Genomic DNA, 19,239 nt, shown 5'->3' on the forward strand with positions numbered 1-19,239 from the left:
ATGATGCGTAAGAGTAGATCCAAAATTTTCAGTGTAATACCAGCAATGATAAGTAAAATATTTAAAATTCCATATAGTTTTGAGGTGCCTGGGTGACTCAATCAGTGTGTGTCTGACTCTTGATTTCGGCTCGGGTCATGCTCTCATGGTGGTGAGATTGAGCCCCACATTCAGCTCTGAGTAGGGCTCTGCAGTGGGCATAAATCCTGCCTAAGATTCTCCCTCTCAATCTCTCTCTGCCCCTCCCCCATCTCTCTTTCTCTTTCAAAATAAATAAACTTTAAAAAATTCTTTACTGTTTTCCAAAGTGGCTATAACAGCTTACATTCCTATCAACAGCGCATGAGGCTTCCTTTTTTCCAAATCCTCACCAACACTTATTAATTCTTGTCGTTCTGGTTTTAGTCATGCTTACAGATATAAGGTGATATTTCATTGTGGTTTTGATTTGCATTTCTATGATGATTAATAATGTTGAGCATCTTTTCATGTGTCTGTTTGGCCATCGGCATATCTTCTCTGGAAAAATATCTATCAGGTCCTCTGCTTATTTTTTAATCGTATTTGTGTGTGTGTGTGTGTGTATGTTGAGTTGTATAAGTTCTTTATATATTTTGGATATTAACGCCTTACCAGATACATCATTTGCAAATATCTTCTCCCATTCAGCAGGTTGTCTTTTTGTTTTGCTGATAGTTTCCTTTGTTATGCAAAAGCTTTTTACTTTGATGTAGTCCCACGAGTTTATTTTTGTTTTTGTTTCTCTTGCCTCAGGAGACATATCCAGAAAAATGTTGCTATAGCCAATGTCGGGGAAATTACTGCCTGTATTCTTTTCTAAGATTTCCGGTTACAAAATGAACACAACACAAGAATAAAAGGCACAGCACAAGGAATATGGGCAGTGATAATATCATAGCATTGTATGGTGACAGACGGTAGCTGCACTTGTGGAGACCATAGCTTAATGTATAGAGAAGTTGAATCACTATATTGTACACCTGAAACTAACGTAACATTGTGTTTCAATGATACTCAGATAAGAAAAATAAATAAATCAAATTCCTTAAATATTATTTTCCTTCCAACCAAATATTCCTCTCTGGATCTTTTCTGCACTTGAGATATATGGATATAACTATGTAGGAGAAGATTTCCTCAGGGATGAAATTCACTGACTTAGTTGATGGGACAATAACTAAATTAAAGAAAACCTCAGGATATAAGATAATTTACAAAATTCAATGGTATTTCTGTGGGTCAGCAGCAAAAATTGAGATGATACACAATTATTGGAAAATAATAAAAAAATGTTTAACATAAGATACTCAGGAACAAATTTAATAAAGAATATTCAGTATTCCTACACTAAGAAAAACCAAATATTACTAAACGAATTTGAAGAAGATCCAAATAAAATATACACACATAATATGTTCAGTGATTAGAAAACTCAAGGATTTGAGAGATGCGTTCTCCTCAGTAAGGATACAAAGAAAGTGCCATCAAAATCCCAGTGGTTGTGTAAAGGTGCACGTGTGTGTTGGTGTGCGTGCACTTGCACACATCTGAAAATTTGGGCGGTAATTAAAAAACGCACTTGGAAATGCAAAGGATATAAAATAGTGAAGAGTAAAGATGGAGACCTTAAACTACTTTACTTCAAGACATAGAGTAATTAAAGACATGTGATCAAAAGAACAGAACATAAAGAAATAGACCCACACATATGTAGTCATTTAATCTTCAACAAAGGCACAAATGTCATTAAATATTTAATGTTTAGTATTTTCAATACATGACGCTGAACAACTGGATATATATCTATGGAAAGACTCTAAGCTTGACCCCTGCCTAACACCATGCTCAAAAACAACAACAACAGCAACAAACACTTGGAATATATTGTAGACCTAAAAGAAAAGTAAATTACATTGAAATGTAAATCTACTCCTCAAAAAATACTATAAAAAAGAAAAAGAGTAAGTCACAGACTAGGAAAATACATTCATAGTTCATATACCAAACAATAGAATTTTAAACATAATATATAAATAACTCCAATAACTCAATAGTAAAATCAACAAGCTTTCAGACGAATGAAAAAGACTTGAGAAGACATTTCATTAAAGATTTATGAATATCTAATAAGCTCTTTGAAGTAAGCTTAACATAATTTGTAATCAGAGAAGTGGAGATTTCAAACACTTTGATATATCACTGAAAACTCACTGCATGGGCTACATTTAGGAAGATTGACAATATCAGGTATTGGTGAGGATGTGAAACATTTAAGACTCTCTTGCATTGCTGCTCAAACTATAAAATGGTACAAACACTTTGGAAATGAAGTTTGGCAGGTTGTGCATAGCTAAAGCACTTATGGGAGCTACCAATTCCATGCCTAGGTGTTTTCCCAAGAGAAAGAAAGTATTTTTCATACAAGTATTTCATGTGAATTTCAATAAATCTTTACTTACAATAACCATTAGTTGGGAATAGAAATGTTTATCGTCAACAATATTTTAAAAGAATGTCAGATACTCTCATCACTGATGAACACCAAAGACATCAGTCTAGATAAAATGTGGTTAGGTGGTTGCCTATAGTATAAAATGGTTGAGAGATTGTAAAATGCGGCAGTGGAGCTTTCTGGAATGATGGAATGGTTATAATGTCAAGTGGAATAGTGGTTAAGCGTTTCATTTGTCAAAACTCATCAGATTATACATTTAAAATAGTGTGCAATTTTATAGGTATAAATTATATCCATACAAATGCTAGAGAAAATATAAACTGAATGCTATATTACTTTTATATAAAGAAAGTTTTATAATTATGAGTTAAAATTTAGATATAAAAAAGAAAGAAGTGATAATTTGGACTTAGTGATGCTGAAAAAAAAAGCATTGCAGACAGGAGCATCAGAAGCAAATAAAATAATAACTAAAGAAAAATAATTAAATTTGTAATAGTTAATAACTTTTTGTCTATCTATCCACTTTTCCATTCATCACTTTCTATCATCTACTTAATATAGTTATAAATGTCACATACATGTAATCAGAGTGGTCACAAATAAATACAAGTGAAGTGGCTCCTGATCACATAAAAGATGCTCAACTGTACTTGAAAAGAATTTCAAAATAAACTATGAAGAGATATGTATGTATCACATTGGCAGAAATCACAAAACTTGAAAACATATTTATGTTCCTATGGAGAATAGACACTCTACAGATTGCTGTGAGGAATGCAAAATCACACAGCACCCATGGAAGTGAATCACACAGTACCTAATAAAATTACCTATACATCCAAGCTTTGATACAGTGATCCCACATACAAGAAATCTCTCCTGTAGATATACCCAGAAAAAGTTGGAAAGACTTTTCCAGAAAGCTCTCCATTGTAGTTTTTCTGTGCCACCAAAAAGACCACAAGTAGCATAAATGTTTGCCAGTAAGAAACAGTGTAAACATAGTGCTATCAAATTCTATGGAGTAATCTCCAAAATATATTGTAAGAAAACCAAAGAGGTGTGCCTGGGCGGCTCAGTCGGTTAGATGTCCAACTTTGGCTCAGATCATGATCTCATGGTTCATGGGTCTGAGCCCCATGGGTTTGAGCTGACAGCTCAGAGACTGTAGTCTGCTTCAGATTCTGTGTCTGCCTCTCTCTCTGCTTCTCCCCCACTGACGCTCCGTCTCTCTCTCTCTCAAAAAAAACATTAAAAAAAATTAAAAGAAATATTGTGCCCATGGTTATTAAAAAAAAGAGAAAGGAAAAAAAATAGGAAAAACAGTAGAAGCCAAAGAGAGCCTGTATTTCTCTAACTATACCTTAATTTGTGAAGTTGACTTTATAACTTGTAAATACATATATGTGTGGATAGATAAAACTATGTGGAATATTTATCAACTCAAAGTCAAATACAGATATAAAAATTAACATATATTTCAAAAAATTAATTGAATTTTAAAATCAAAGCCAAAATGAAATAAATATCCTGTGTATCAAGATGGCAAAAAATCCCAGAAAAGAATATTTCAAATGATTTTACAAAATAGTAATTTGTACTCCTCCTACTATGCACTATTTTAAGAACAGATAACTGGAAAAAAGTTTTTTTTCTTTCTTAAACATTTGCTTAGCTATTTAAAATCCTTTGTACTTCCAAACAAATGTTTTAATTATTGCACATGCACACGCATGCATACACACACACAGGAATACACACTGCTGTTGGGATTTTTATGACATTTCATATTATCTTTATCTTTCACTTTATTAACGTCTCTTTACATAATTAAATTTTAAATGTTTAAGTTATTATGTCATAGATTGCTTCACTAATTATCGTAAATTTCATAATTCGATGCAATATTATCATCATTAGAGAAAATAGATGCAAACTAAATCAAACATATCAAATACAAAACCCTATTCTCCCAAATTTAATCTTGAGATATAAGTATGAATTTAGGGTATATTTTCTCCAAAACAAACACAAATAGTAGCAAAGAACACCCATAAACCAGACTACGGTATCTGAAAAACTACTTCCCAATAAAAAATACAAAGATGTATGAAGAAAATGGCTGATTCCAAGAATGGGGGAAGCACGCAAGATAAGCCTGATCCCCGTAACATGGTGGATCAGAATGCAAAGTAGTTATGAAAATCGACTGAGGGTCCAGGAACAAAGGTAAAGAGACTACTATTGGCCAAAAATAGGACTACCTAGGAAGCAGTGAAAGTAATAGTCTTAGAGTGAATTGTATCAAATACATTTAAATCTAAGTATTTGTAATAGTTTGCAGATCAAAACAAAAAACAAAAAACAAAAACAAAAACAAACAAAAAAACACCTCGTTGGCTACTTTCCTAAAAAATAGTACTTATGGGAGGAAAAGTCGAATTTTTACCCTGTGTTGTGTGACCTCTGACCTCAGGGTGTTCAAATAGTTAAGGGAGATTTTTTTTAACAAAAAATATTCATATAATAAATTAAGAAAAATAGTTGAATTAATATGTCACAATTTTGTAAACCCCAGCAAAATAATGTAATGGCAACATGGTTTCTTAATGACAACAACAACAACAAAGTACAGGGAAAACAAAAAGGTAGGGAGTAAAAATGAGGTTAAAAAATATTTAAAGTGAGAAAATCTTGATTAGATCCTGATTCAAAGAATCAATTTTTGAGATTTCCGGGGAAACTTGAATCTTCACTGACTGTTAGTGATAATTGTTTAGTGTGTTTTTAAGGATAGGGTTATGGTATCATTTTTATGTTGTTGTTAAAGTTTCATCTTTTATTGATACTACTGAACTATTCGCAGGTGAAATGGAATGGAAGCCTAGGATCTACTGGAACATGATACCTTGCCAGGGAGAAGATGGTATGGGATGGCCATGGGATAGTAGTTGTTGAAACTGGATGCTGTGTCGACGGAGAAGAAAGTCTCTATTGCATTCTTTCTCTATTTTTATGTATTTGAAATCTCTCAAAATATTTCTTACAGTATTCTCTCTCCTTTAAGATAAGATAGTCTGTCCACCCTAGTGCCAAACTCCGTAGATAGGCGTGTAGCTCCAATGTGCTTGTTTTCTATGATGACATGTAATTTGATTCATTGTTATTGATTTTATACAATTTAATGGCAACATTATTTATATTTTTGGCTCTATTCCAGTTTGTTATTTTTTGAAAGAAAGAGCGCAAGTCGGGGAGAGGGAGAGAGAGAGAGAGGGAGAGAGAAAATCCCAAACAGGTTCTGCGCGTGGTCAGCGTTCAGAGCCCAATGGCAGGGCTTGAACCCATGAAACCATGAGTTCGTGACCTGAACCAAAATCAAGAGTCAATCGCTTAACCAACTAAGCCACCCTGGTGCCCCAGCTATATTCCAGTTTTTACAAAGAATGTAGTATACTAGAAAGAACAAGTGCTTTGGCTTCAGACAGTTCTGGGTATGAATCATGGCTCTAACACTTACCAGCTATGTGATTGATTTTTCAGAGTTTACTTAATCCCTGAGCCTCTGTGTGCCATCTGTGTAACAAAAATATAATAAATGGAATGCTGTATGTATTTTGGCAAGATTTCCTAGCTTAACTTCACCTCTGGTTTCAGAAAAATCTGAGAACATATGCGTCTGTCAGTTTGGGTTGCTGTTACCAAAATACCATAGACTGGCTGGCTTCAACAATACACAATTTTTTCTCACACTTCCAGAGGCTAGGAAGTTCGACATCCAGGTGCCAGTAGATTTGATTCATGGTGAAGGCCCTCTTTCCAGATTGTGGATGCTGATGGTCACCTTCTTCTATAGCCTCACGTGCTGGAGAAAGGAAATCCTGGTATTTTCTTCTCTTTTTCTAAAGGCTCCACCCTAGTGATGGCATAAAAACTTAATTACTTCCCAAAGGCTCCACATCCTTTATCACCACTTTGGAGATTAGTGCTTCAATATATGAATTTCAGAGGGACACAATAATTGTGCATAAAACTATGAAAAATAGAACAGTAGTACATCCAATTTCCTTGCAATGGAGGGTTTGGAGCCGCTGCTAAAAGAACATGTTCTTTGGGGAGAAAGAAGTAGATATGCCAATAAGGCCACTTCAGGTGGCTGGTTGTTGAAGAGGATGGAATTCGTGATGCAGAGAATAGTGGCGGTATATTGAGAGGTCTAAACCTCCACCATTCACCTGGCACATGTGTAAGTAATAACATGATCACAGAAAGAACTATTTAACGGAAATACTCTCTGACCTTGAGAGCACAAGATGTGATCTTTGAGATCTCCTCTGCAAAACTGTAACACTAAATGAGCAAGAGAGGAAATTCTGCCCACTTTGAAACAAGGTAACTGGCAGTCAGATGTCTTGAGGATATTGATGCGATTACAAAGTGTGATGGTAGAAAGGGGTTGCTAAATGGACCTCATGGTTTTGTCATTTATTTCACTAAAAGTTATATTTTTATACCTATTGTATACCATTATATTTGTAGTCATAGTGGTGATTTTGGTAGGCTAGAAATATGAAGACAAAAGGTGGCTTCAACCTGCAAAACTTACTATTTTACTTGTTATTTTAAAATATTATATCACATTTGAGAAATATTTCTTTTAATGTCAAGGACAAGGATACTATTATACTGCAGGTACTAGTCAAGCAATTAAGAAAGAGAAAACATAATGGGTAAACATTTTAAAAAGTTGACACAAAATTATCATTAGTTTTCAATATTTTTGTACGCTTGAAATTCTAAAAATAATTATATGTAAAATTAGTACAAAAAGTGAGATAATTTTGTGAAGTGGCTAAGTATAAAATTAATATGCAGAAAAAAAGAGCCTGCATGATTGTAAATAATAATCAGGAGTTACAATGGATGGAAAACAAGACAGTTTAAAGTACTTAAGAATAAATTTAAGAAGAAAAGCAGAAAATCTGTATGAAGAAGAATGTAAAATACCGATCAAGGGCAAGAAAAAAAATCATCATAGGAATGGAAGAGCTTGGAGAAGACATAAAGCTCCATGCATGTGGAGCTCCATTCATTGATTCCATTCATATGACTCTCATATTATTCCAGTTCTCCAGAGAAACAGAAACAATACAATACATGCCTAAATAGGAGATTTATTGTAAGTAATTGGATCATATGATTACACAAGTTAATGAGTACAAAATACACAGTGTGAGTGAGCAGACTGGAGATCTAGGAGAACTGGTGAAGTCAACCAGCTGTTTTCTGGAGAATTGGGAGGCTGGCCTTTTTGTAACATGCAAGACTTCAACTGATTGGATGAGGCCCATCCACACTATGGAGAACAATCTGCTGTACTCAGAGTTCACTAAATTAAACATTAATGTCATCCAAAAAACACCTACCAGGTGGACAAATAAAATTAATCATAACTTTGCTCTCTCTCTCTCTCTCTCTCTCTCTCCCTCTCTTGAGAGAGGGGAGGGGCAGAAGGAGAAGAGAGAGAATCTCAAGCAGGCTCCACACCCAACACAGAGCCCAATGCTAGCCTCAATCTCAGGACCATGAGATCTTTCATGACCTTAGTGGAAATCAAGTGTCAGATGCTTAACTGACTGAGCCACCCACGTGCCCCTCTCAGTTTTTGAGTAGTTTCCTTTTTTTCAGTGTTTATGAGATATATAATATTGCATAAATTTAAAGTGTACAAAATGTGCTGAATTGATGCACTTAAATGTTGTGAAATGATTACAACTATAGCATTAGCTAACACCTTGCATCAACTCACACAATAACCTTTTTTTCTAATGATGAGATATTTAAGATTTACTCTCGTAGCAACTTGCGAGTGTACGATACAGTATGGTTAAGTATGGTCATCTGACTTTATATTAGATCCCTGAAAGTTATTCACCTTATTACTAAATGTTTTACCCTTTGACCAGCATCTCCCCCTTTCCTCCACCCCCAGCTTGGCAACTATATTGTGCCCTCTGCATGTAGGAGTTTGGTTATAATTTTTTTTTAATTCATGAAAAAAGATCTGTTTACCAACATGATTCAGTACATCTTATTTCACAATTGTAATAGTTCTTTCAAAAGGTGGGAACAAAGACGTCTGTTGTAATATAATCTTGTGAAAAATAAGATGAGAGTAGAAGTCATTGGAAGAGCCTCCTAGGAAAGTCCTGTGTAAGAGAAGGGCCTCTCACTGGCATGCCCTTTCACTTATTCCTAAAATGAAGATGGTGGTGGTAAAGCAGCTGTTATGTAACCATGAGGTGACAAGATGAAGGATATAAACCACCATCCCAAGATGACTGAGTGGAAGTTTTGACAGTACTGTGTCACTGACCACATTTTCAAACCACCATATTGGCCCCAGATGAAATACTTTTCAGTTCTTGTTACATGAGAAAAATTAAAATCAATTTAGATACGATCATTACTTACATCTTCTCATACATTCAGACAGGTTGATGTCTAATATAGAAAAGTGCATTGCCTTGTTTTAGTTACCTTATTTAGTTAGGTCAATTGTCCTCAATTATCCCTTCTCCATCTTCACCAAGGTTGTCCCTTAGGACGGTCTCAGACAGTCCAAGTCATGGTGACCCATGGTCACCCTGGTAAATAAGGGAAAGACTTCAGAGTGTGTGCCCCTGCATGTTCAAGGCAAACCTAGACTTATTTCAGCAGTATCCATTTGAAAAAAAAAGATTTGTAAAAATCATACAAATTTTTACAGCTTATACCAGGATACTCCTCTGTCCTTTTAGAGTCTGGAATGATGACTATTGTTCTCATCCCTTCTCCTGTTAAAATTTTCTCCTGGCTGTAATTCAGCTAAACCAACATAGCATAGCTATTTTTAGTTGGAATCGCTTTTATGTGATTTCCCCCCCTTCTTTTCACAATGAACACATTAGTGTCCAAAGACACTAATATTTAGGAAGTTTTTCTAAACATTTCACAGATTTTTCTCTCAGCTTTAGAATAGATGGGAGCCATTCAGAGATTGAGAGAAACTAAAGTTTTGCACATTTTCCAACAAAAGAAATTATAATAAAAAATTAGCTATGAGCAGAAACATCGTTTCTTGCCTGTTAATTATCCATGTTCAAATCCAGTTAAAAATACCTCACCCACTGTATTCTTTATTCCTTATTTTTATCCAGAGAATAATTAATGTTGTAATATGCTGTAAAGAAAGGCTGCTGTCCTATACCTTTTTGAAGGAATGAAAGCTGAAAACGGGGTGAAAATGATTTGTTTACCTCGGTTCGAGGTGAAATTGCTTTAATTTTTCCAGCTGCATTGCTGCAGTAATTTAAAAGCCTGAGCACATCTCTCTGTATCATTAAAACAAAACTGGAATTAATACACAGCCCACTCAATCCATACCATAAAGCAGTCAAGGAAATGCTGATGGTGGTTGAGCTATTGATACCTGGTTAGGTTTTATAAACTAATAGAGTATATATCGTCAACAATAATGCTGATAATGAATTGATGATGTTACACTTAAACAAAGAAAATGGCTTGCCTGAAACATTTGCTATTTGAGAAATCACTGTTTCTTTCACTTCATGCCTAAAGCATGGATATGGGCGGGGAAAATAGTACCCACGAGAGGAGATACTATCACATCAGTAACCTCAAATGCGAAATGTGTCAGCCAGGTAGAACATTTGGGTTCTACAAAAGCATTGTTAGAACATACCATTTTCTGGTGGGGATGTGTTAATTTTAAGTTCTCGGCATTACAGACAAAGCTCCCTCTCTACAAAACTATCTCTGTTTTGAATAGTGTAAGGAGCCTCGTATTGTTTTGTACACCTCTCCTTTAAGGTGTGTGTGTGTGTGTGTGTGTGTGTGTATACAACCCAACAATTTCAATTCTATAGATATCTATAGACAATCTGGCATGGGTGCATAGAAGACATATATAAGAATGTTGTTTGTAATATCTAAAAAAAGTGGAAACAGCCTAATGTCATCAATAATAGAATGATTAATCATCATACATTCATTCAATGAATAGTATGCACAATGAAAATAAATCAACAAGCCATGCGTGTCAACCATGATGAATCTTAAAAATGTAATATTAAGAAAAGGAAGCGAATTACGTTTGAAACTTTATGGTATCTTCACAAATGCATAAAGTTCAAAAGCAGACAGTTAAACAATACAGCTCAAAAGAATGCTCGACATGAATTTAAGGAGAACAGCTGCTTGTAGGGAGCAACTGTAAGGGGTATGATGAAAGAGGGGTAGAAAAAGGCTTCCAAAATACAGTAAATATTCACATTTTTTATTTTTTTGGTGGAAACAGAAGTGTTTCTTACGTACAAAATGGAAATCATATATAAAATGTAAAACACTGTTATTGGCTCTCTTTTCCTCTCTTTTCATGATATCATGAAATAAATTTTCACAAAGTGCCATATATTACTATTATTCTATTTTCTGTAAAGCCAAGCTTAGGCACATATTAATATTGCCAAGGTCACAGAGAGTGAATTGCTTAAGGTATCACAGCTGGCAGGTTTCAGAACCGTGATCCAGACCTTCCTAATTTGAGGGCAAAGCAAATGCCCTTAATGCCATGATTATAGACACTCTGCCCTCATTGCCACATCTAAGCACATGCATGATTTTAATGTGGTTGCAATCATTTTACATCCTGAATTTTAGGTAACATTGCATTCAAGAAAGTAGTCTGCATCATTAATAGCTTTTGAAAATATCCATAATATTGGTTACACATTATTTAATCCTGTCCTGCCATACTTTATTTAAATAACTTGTTTATTTCCAATGCCTCAATATAATATTGTTTGGGGGACATCCTTAAACATATCCTCTATTTTTACAGCGTAATTTGTAGAAATGTAATTACAGTAAAAAGTACATATTTTTAAAATTCTAATTGCTCTCTAAAGAATCTTTTATCAGTCAGTATTCTCACTAGCAGTTTATGAGAGAACAAGCATTTCGAAAATTTGAGGAGCCTCTGGGTGGCTTAGTTGGTTGAGTGCCCAACTTAGGCTCAGGTCATGATCTCACTGTTCCTGAGCTCAGCCCCGCGTCTGGCTCTCTGCTGTCAGCACAGAGCCTGCTTCAGATCCTCTGTCCCCTCCCCCCAGCCCTCCCCCACGTGGGCGCGCGCGCGCGTGCTCACTCGTGTGTGTGTGTGTGTGTGTGTGTGTGTGTGTGTGTACACTCGTGCGCACTTTCTGTCTTAAAAATATTTAGAAAAGAGAAAATTTGACACCTCATGATCACATTTGTTTTCATTTCATCCGCATACATTTAATAAACAACGATTTGGAATTTTTATATTCTTACTGATCTTCCTTTCTTTTGATGATCTTGTACTTCTTTTCTGTAGATGTATTACCATTTGCATTTGTGTTTGATAAGATAATTTTCCTTAAAAAAGATACTAATTCTTTTTCATGGTTGTCTAACTGTTTTGCTATTGTACATATATCATTTAATTTTGCTTTTGACTTTGTGTTTTTATAATCCTTAAAAATCTATGTCGCTTTAAAAGAATTTTAATATGTTTAGGAAATACTTTCCTTCACAAAATTCCATACATAGACACATCTTTTTCTTTATATTTTTTAAACTATAAGTTCAGATGTAAGATGTGAATGACATTTTTTATATTATTTCTTAATTTTTTGACAATGTTTTGTACTTTTTTTAAATTTTATTTTAGAGAGAGAGAAAGTATGAGCCACAGAGAAGTACAGAGGGAGAGAGAGAGAGAGGGAAAGGAAGAGAATCTTAAGAAGGCTCCCTGCTCAGCATGGAGCCTGACTTGGGTTTAATCCCATGGCCCTGGGATCATGACCTGAGCCAAAATTAAGATCCGAATGGTCAACAGACTGAGCCATGCAGGTGGCCCAAATTTTCAGCAATGTTTGACTATCACTGAATTTAATTAATTTGGGTATTTTAAAACTTATGCATAGGGGCGCGCCTGGGTGGCTCAGTCGGTTGAGCGGCCGACTTTGGCTCAGGTCATGATCTCGCGGTCCGTGAGTTCGAGCCCCGCGTGGGCTCTGTGCTGACAGCTCGGAGCCTGGAGCCTGTTTCAGATTCTGTGTCTCCTTCTCTCTCTGACCCTCCCCCATTCATGCTGTGTCTCTCTCTGTCCCAAAAATAAATAAAACTTAAAAAAAAACATATATATATATATATATATATATATATATATATATTATGTACACATTGGTCAATTTCTGAGCTGTCATTCTTTTCCACTATTTTCTCTGTCAACTTTTGCCCCAAGGACCTTTAAATCGTCAACCCATCTATCAATTTTTGTATCAATACTATATTGTTTTTTAACATATTGGTAGACCAAATCATAATTCTTTTGGTAGAAGATTCTATATTTCTAGAATATTCAGCATTATAAATTTAGTAGCATCATCAATTTGCACTGCACTCCATTTTCAATTCTTCACCTAGCAGCCAGGGTGATCCTTGAATAAGTTGATCACATTTCTCAGTGTAAATATTCTAGCATGTGTTTTACCTCATTTTACAATTTAAACTATGCCTAGGTTACACATCCTCATGGGATATGACCACTCCACTTTGGCCCCATTTTTGGACCTAATTCTCCTTTCTCTCATTTTGCTATAGTCACTCTGGCCTTCTTTGTATTCTAGTGACAAACTAAGTATATGTCTTTCCATACAAAATACAGTTGAAATTTCATAGTTTTCAGTGTGTCTGTGCTTATGGCAAGAGTAATTTGGAGGAGAATAAACCAGCTAGCTCTTTCAGTACATTTTAATCAGAAAATACTTCACAAAATTTATAGATCTTAAACTGATGTTGGCATTAATTTAAAATAATACTACAGTTGTTTTCAAGTATTCCATGAACTAAATGTGAAATAAATTTGTAAACAGATAATAACTAAAGTCCCTGGGTCAAAAGCTGATCACAAAAATGCTATGGAATTTGGGAGTGACTATAAGCCCAGTTGATAATCAGGGACAGGAGAAACTCAGAAATATGCCTTAGCCCAAGAATTTTGGAGATATTAGCTATATCACACAAGTCTCACCCTCAATTTTGTTATGGCAAAACCTATAATGCAAACACATCCAATAGTCATATTCTGTGAATGTCCCTGTGTGGATTAAGCAGAAGTCACTAGCTAGCCCAAACAGTTAGAATTTTGTTTTTCTTATTAATCTTCAAAACAAATGAAAAAGGAAATTATCAGGCTTTGTTTATGGATGAAAAGCGTAACAAACAAATTTTCTATGCCTCAAGTATCTTTATTGGGCATAAATTTTCCTAAGCAAAACCTCAGTTCTTTAAAAAAAAAAAGTTGTTTAATGTTTATTTATTTTTGAGAGAGGGTGAGCAAGCATGAGTAGAGGAGTGGCAGAGACAGCGGGAGACAATCCAAAGCAGGCTCCAGGCCCTGAGCTGTCAGCACAGAGCCCGAAGCAGGGCTGGAACTCAGAGTCTGTGAGATCATGACCTGTGCCGAAGTCCGACATTTAATCGACTGAGCCACCCAGGAACTCAGCAAAACCTCAGCTTTTAAGAGACATTCTCTTTTTTTTTTTTTTTTCATTTTGATTAACTAAAATTCATTTGTAATTCAGGCTGTTATTCCACCAGAAGAAAGTAATTTAATCTAAGTTAGTTGAGGTATTTTTTGTGTGTATCCAAGGATCCACTCTCACAATATCTCCTTTCCTCAAGGCTCATATGTACTTCGTGGTAGGAGTAGATTACAAAAAGGGCATTTTATCATCATCATCCATGTGGATATGGGCTAGGCACCCAAGTCCACATCGGTTCTGAATTCATGAGGCCAGGGAGATCAAAGCCGTGATATTTGGTCTTAATTACATGGCCACTTTAGAGCCTGCAATTTTTCAGTTATTTTGATGGTCCAGTAGAGGACATGAAAATGATATGTGACATCAAAAGCTAACATTAAGTGTTGCCATTGGTTGCAGCCGGAGCAGCTAGAGGGGTCACGGCCAACAGCGAACACACCTTCATTGCCATCAAGCCCAATGGGGTCCAGCACAGCCTTGTTGGGGAGATCAAGCGTTTTCAGCAAAAAGGATTCCATTTTATTGCTATGAGATTAATTCAGGCTTTTTAAGGAACACTGCATTGACCTAAAGAACTGACCATTCTTTGCTGGCCTGGTGAAGTCCATGCAATCAGGACCTGTGGTTGCCATGATCTTAGAGGGACTGGATGTGGCAGAGACAGGCTGAGTGATGCTCAGGGAGACCAATCCTGTGGGCTCCATACCTAGTATAATCTGTTGAAACTTGTGCATCCAAGCTGGCAGGAGAAGCTTATCCATGCAGCAATTCCATGGAGATTGCAGAGAAGGAGATTGGCTTGCGGTTTCAGCCTGAGGAGCTGGTAGATTACAAAAGCTGAGCTCAGAACTGGATCTATGAGTGGCAAGAAAGCAGACCTCAGTGCTTTGCCCATTCCGTTCCCTGTCCCTTCCAGGGGCAGGGGACCAGGCTGTAGCAAATCTGGTTATTTTTGATAACTTCCTTGTAAACTGGAAGGGGACTCTTGGAGCTAGAAGTACTGCCTGTATGGTATTATGTGCTACTGTCAGATTAAAATGTTCATCCCAATGTTAAAAAAAAAAAAAAAAAAAAAAGCTAATGCTTGATAAATTTTGTTTCTGAATTTTTACAAAGTAGGGTTCCATTCTGGGAGATGGGAAACAAGTAAAAGGCAAGAAAAACTATTGAGAATGAAAAGGAAATTCATCAGTCTCAGTTTGAAATGAAACTACTGAAGAACATAAAATCAAAGATGAAAGCTATTGTTTTTCCAATTTGTGGTTTGTGGCATTGAATAAAACTAACCTGATTGTAATACAAGCGGCCAGAATGTCAACTGAACTGTAGTTGTACTTGCCACCTTTTGAATTTATCTACCTATGGAATCTCCACCAAGTATCATCTTGGATATATGATAGAATATATGGTTTCATATGTGTATATATTAATAACCAACAAATATCTACATATAAACCTAACACATCTGAAAATCAAATGAGCTGAAAAAGTAGTTCTCAATACTCAAGTGCCCTTTGAATCCTACTGCCTTTCCTCTAATATCAAGTACATTTCTAAATTTTGTGCTTATGACTCTTCTGCTTTTAAAAATAGTATTACTGGGGCACCTGGGTGGCTCAGTCAGTTCAAGTGTCAACTTTTGGTTTCAGCTCAGGTCATGATCTCATGGTTTTGTGAGTTCAGCCCCACATCGACCCGCTTAGGTTTCACTCTCCCTCTGTCTCGCTCTCTCTGCCCCTCCCCTGCTCATGCTGTCTCTGTATCTCTCAAAAAATAAATGAATATAAATGATAAAAGTATTAAAAATAGTATTACTATAAATGAGTGTTTTTAAATGTAGTACTGTTACATTTTGTATGTGTTGAATTTTGTATCCGTAATATTATACTAAATGGATTATTACCTTTTGCTTTTTTCACTCAACACTGAAAATTATTTTCAAGCTTTATTTTTTAATTCATTTTTAGAGAAAGCGAGCATGTGAGAGGGGGAGGGGCAGAGAGAGAGGGAGAGAGAGATTCCACGCAGGCTCCATGCTCACAGGGCAGGGCTCAATCTCATGAACCACAAGATTATGACCTGAGCCAAAATCAAGAGTCGGCTGTGTAACTGACTGAGCCACCCAGCAGCCCAACATTGGATTTTTTTTTGACATTTATCTGTTATTTTACACATATCTACTCGATCGTTCTCAATGCCATAAATATTTCATTGGATGGATATTGTACAATTTTTAAATCTATTCTAACATGTTCTGCATGATATTACTTTGGAACTTTTTTGAGATATGCTTTTTATCTAAATGCAAAAAAAATCATAATTTTGTTCATAAGCAGGGGTGCTCTTGGGCAAAAAAATGACTGAATTGACTATTACGGATCAATGATTCTATGAATTATAACCTACTCATCTTCCCTCTCTGATTTCATGTTCTGGAAGCAACCTTATCTGTTTTCTTCCTAGGTAGATGTGACTATGGGGAGGCATCAGTCCTGCCGTCATGAGGATCCCAACCTGTTTGTCAGAATTACTTTTCTCCTTGTAACCAACAAATGGAACTTGTACTTTATATGTCAGTCTCTTGTGAATCTCATGATTTGGGGCTGGTATAAGCTTGCTCCAGAGATATCAAATCCATTTTCTGGAATGGCAAACCCAAGGATCAAAACCCTGGGTCTAAAGTAATTTTGTGTCTGTAGTAATCCGTCCATCTCCCTTGTTACTTTGCCGCACAATTTGTCAGAGTTTTCCTTCCCTGAAAATTACAGGAACAGTGACGCTAGCTTTACGCACAGAACTCAATTGCATAATTAATAAAGTGGTATATATGACCAAAACAAATAAATAAAAGTCTTCGTTAGGTAATACATTGCACTATCTTTATTCTTACAAGATTTAGGTCAGCTTCAATATGCATTAACACACAATGAAAATTTCTTTTCTTCTATTTATTTTTTTTTGTTTCTTACTTCTTTTCTGTTTGCTATTTTCCTCTCTCATTTACTGTTACTTTAATTGGCTTTCTGTGTTGGTAATTGAGAAAAGTTAATAAGATTTACATTTACATTGTGAAGGGAAAGCAGTAGAAAATAATCATATGCTATTTTAAAAATTAATATGTATTGTGCTAATTCATCAGATAAAGAGTGGCAAAAATCTGTTGAAACCTGAGAAATAATTAATGTCATTCAAAGATAATTGGTGGGAGCCAAGATAATTCCTAATTAATAATTGACAGTTAAGTAGAACCAGATAAAGTAAAAAAGTATGTTGTTAGTTCAAATTCTGAAATAGGATTTTATCCAAAAGAAGCATACTTTGACTTCCAAAGCTTAGATTTTGTCAGAATTTTTTTTTATCTTTGAGTGAACAAAAGTTGAACTTCCTTGTAGATTTAAGGAAAACAATTACATAAATATGATGCTAGTTCTTAATGAATCTACTTTTCAATGGTTTGCTTTACACTATCTTATGTTTGCCTAAGGATTATATTTGGATGTTATCACAGTAGCCTTGCTTATTCTGATACTCATATCAAGTCTATTTATTCATGCATATTAATGCTGTATATCAAATAAATTGTGTCATTGCCATAGGCAAAATTGTATGAACAATGGAAATCTCAAAGGAGACTGTCTCAGATCACATTAATATTGTTTTGTGTCTGTCTCATCTTCCTTTTGTCTGTAAGTAAATATTGAGAATGTAACTTTGAGGGTGATTTCTCCCCCACAGAATTATTTCCCAACAATTATGAAATCAAGTGTTGTAGAAATTCATATTTCTCCTTTTTTGCTAACCTCTCCGTATTTGCACACTTTCCTTTGTGAAATAATACATAACAAAATGTGACTATTATTTAGTATGCCCAGACTTTGATCACTCAAAGTCATTTCACGTTCATTGAGAGTAATAGTCTATAGTAATATACTTTATAGATGAAAAGTAACTATTGCTTAATTATCACTAGTGACTAGTTATGTATGGCTTTTTTCTATTGCTGTTCTCTTTGTTACACTTAAACATAAAGCTAATAAATCATATGCAGTTGATGTTTAAATTTGGAAGTTTACCCCGTTCATGCTCTGTCTCTCTCTGTCTCGAAAATAAATAAACGTTAAAAAAAAAAAAAAAAATTAAAAAAAAAAAAGGGGCGCCTGGGTGGCTCAGTCGGTTAAGCGTCCGACTTCGGCTCAGGTCACGATCTCGCGGTCCATGAGTTCGAGCCCCGCATCGGGCTCTGTGCTGACTGCTCGGAGCCTGGAGGCTGTTTCAGATTCTGTGTCTCCCTCTCTCTCTGACCCTCCCCCGTTCATGCTCTGTCTCTCTCTGTCTCGAAAATAAATAAACGTTAAAAAAAAAAAAAAATTTTAAATTTGGAAGTTTATCCTTATCATAAATTATAAACTCAAGTATTTAAACATGTATTCTCCAGTACTAATATTGTCAGATTCACTGTTGGTTTACAATGTATATGTCAGACTCATGTCATACACGAGGTAATTTTAAAATTAAAAATGGTGAGGGTTAAGATAATGTTATGTCAATGGGCAACATCTTTACAAAGCCTGAAGCAAAAAAGATAAAAAAGAATTGAATATATAGTTGACTTCTTTTATTTTTGAACAGGCAAGATACAGAAATTATACTGTTTATGGACAGTATTTTTTTTTTTTTACTTGCATGAGACCAAAAGCATACATAAGACAGTATAGCAAAAGTAAGAGCATGACTTGGTAAATCCTAACTTTGATGGTCTTGAATCTTTGATGATAGGTTTCCTAAAGACATTTCTTTTCTTGAGCCAGAACATTCACAGAAGCACGGCTGTCATTACCATTCCATCTTATATGAGGACCTCTGAAAGGCTCATGCATGAAATATGAAATATTGTTGGATTTAAATAAATTTAACTTAAAGATTATTATTGGGCAGACTCCTGGTGGCTCAGTCAGTTGAGCATCCAACTTGTGATCTCTGTTCAGGTCATGATCTCATGGTTCATGAGTTTGTGCCCCACGTCAGGCTCTGCATTGACAGTGCAGAGCCTGCTTGGGATTCGCTTTCTCCCTCTCTCTCTTCCTCTCCTTCCCTCTATCAATAGAAGTATATAAACTTTAAAAAAAA

At 35.4% G+C, this 19,239-nt stretch overlaps 1 pseudogene; it reads left to right on the forward strand.

Annotated features, from left to right (window-relative positions):
• LOC122201801 overlaps window positions 1-15,049 on the forward strand; it is a 31,061-nt pseudogene extending 16,012 nt beyond the window's left edge.
• The last annotated feature ends 4,190 nt before the right edge of the window (window positions 15,050-19,239 follow it).

This window comes from Panthera leo, chromosome D2, assembly GCF_018350215.1.
Source record: "Panthera leo isolate Ple1 chromosome D2, P.leo_Ple1_pat1.1, whole genome shotgun sequence".
NCBI lineage: Eukaryota > Metazoa > Chordata > Mammalia > Carnivora > Felidae > Panthera > Panthera leo.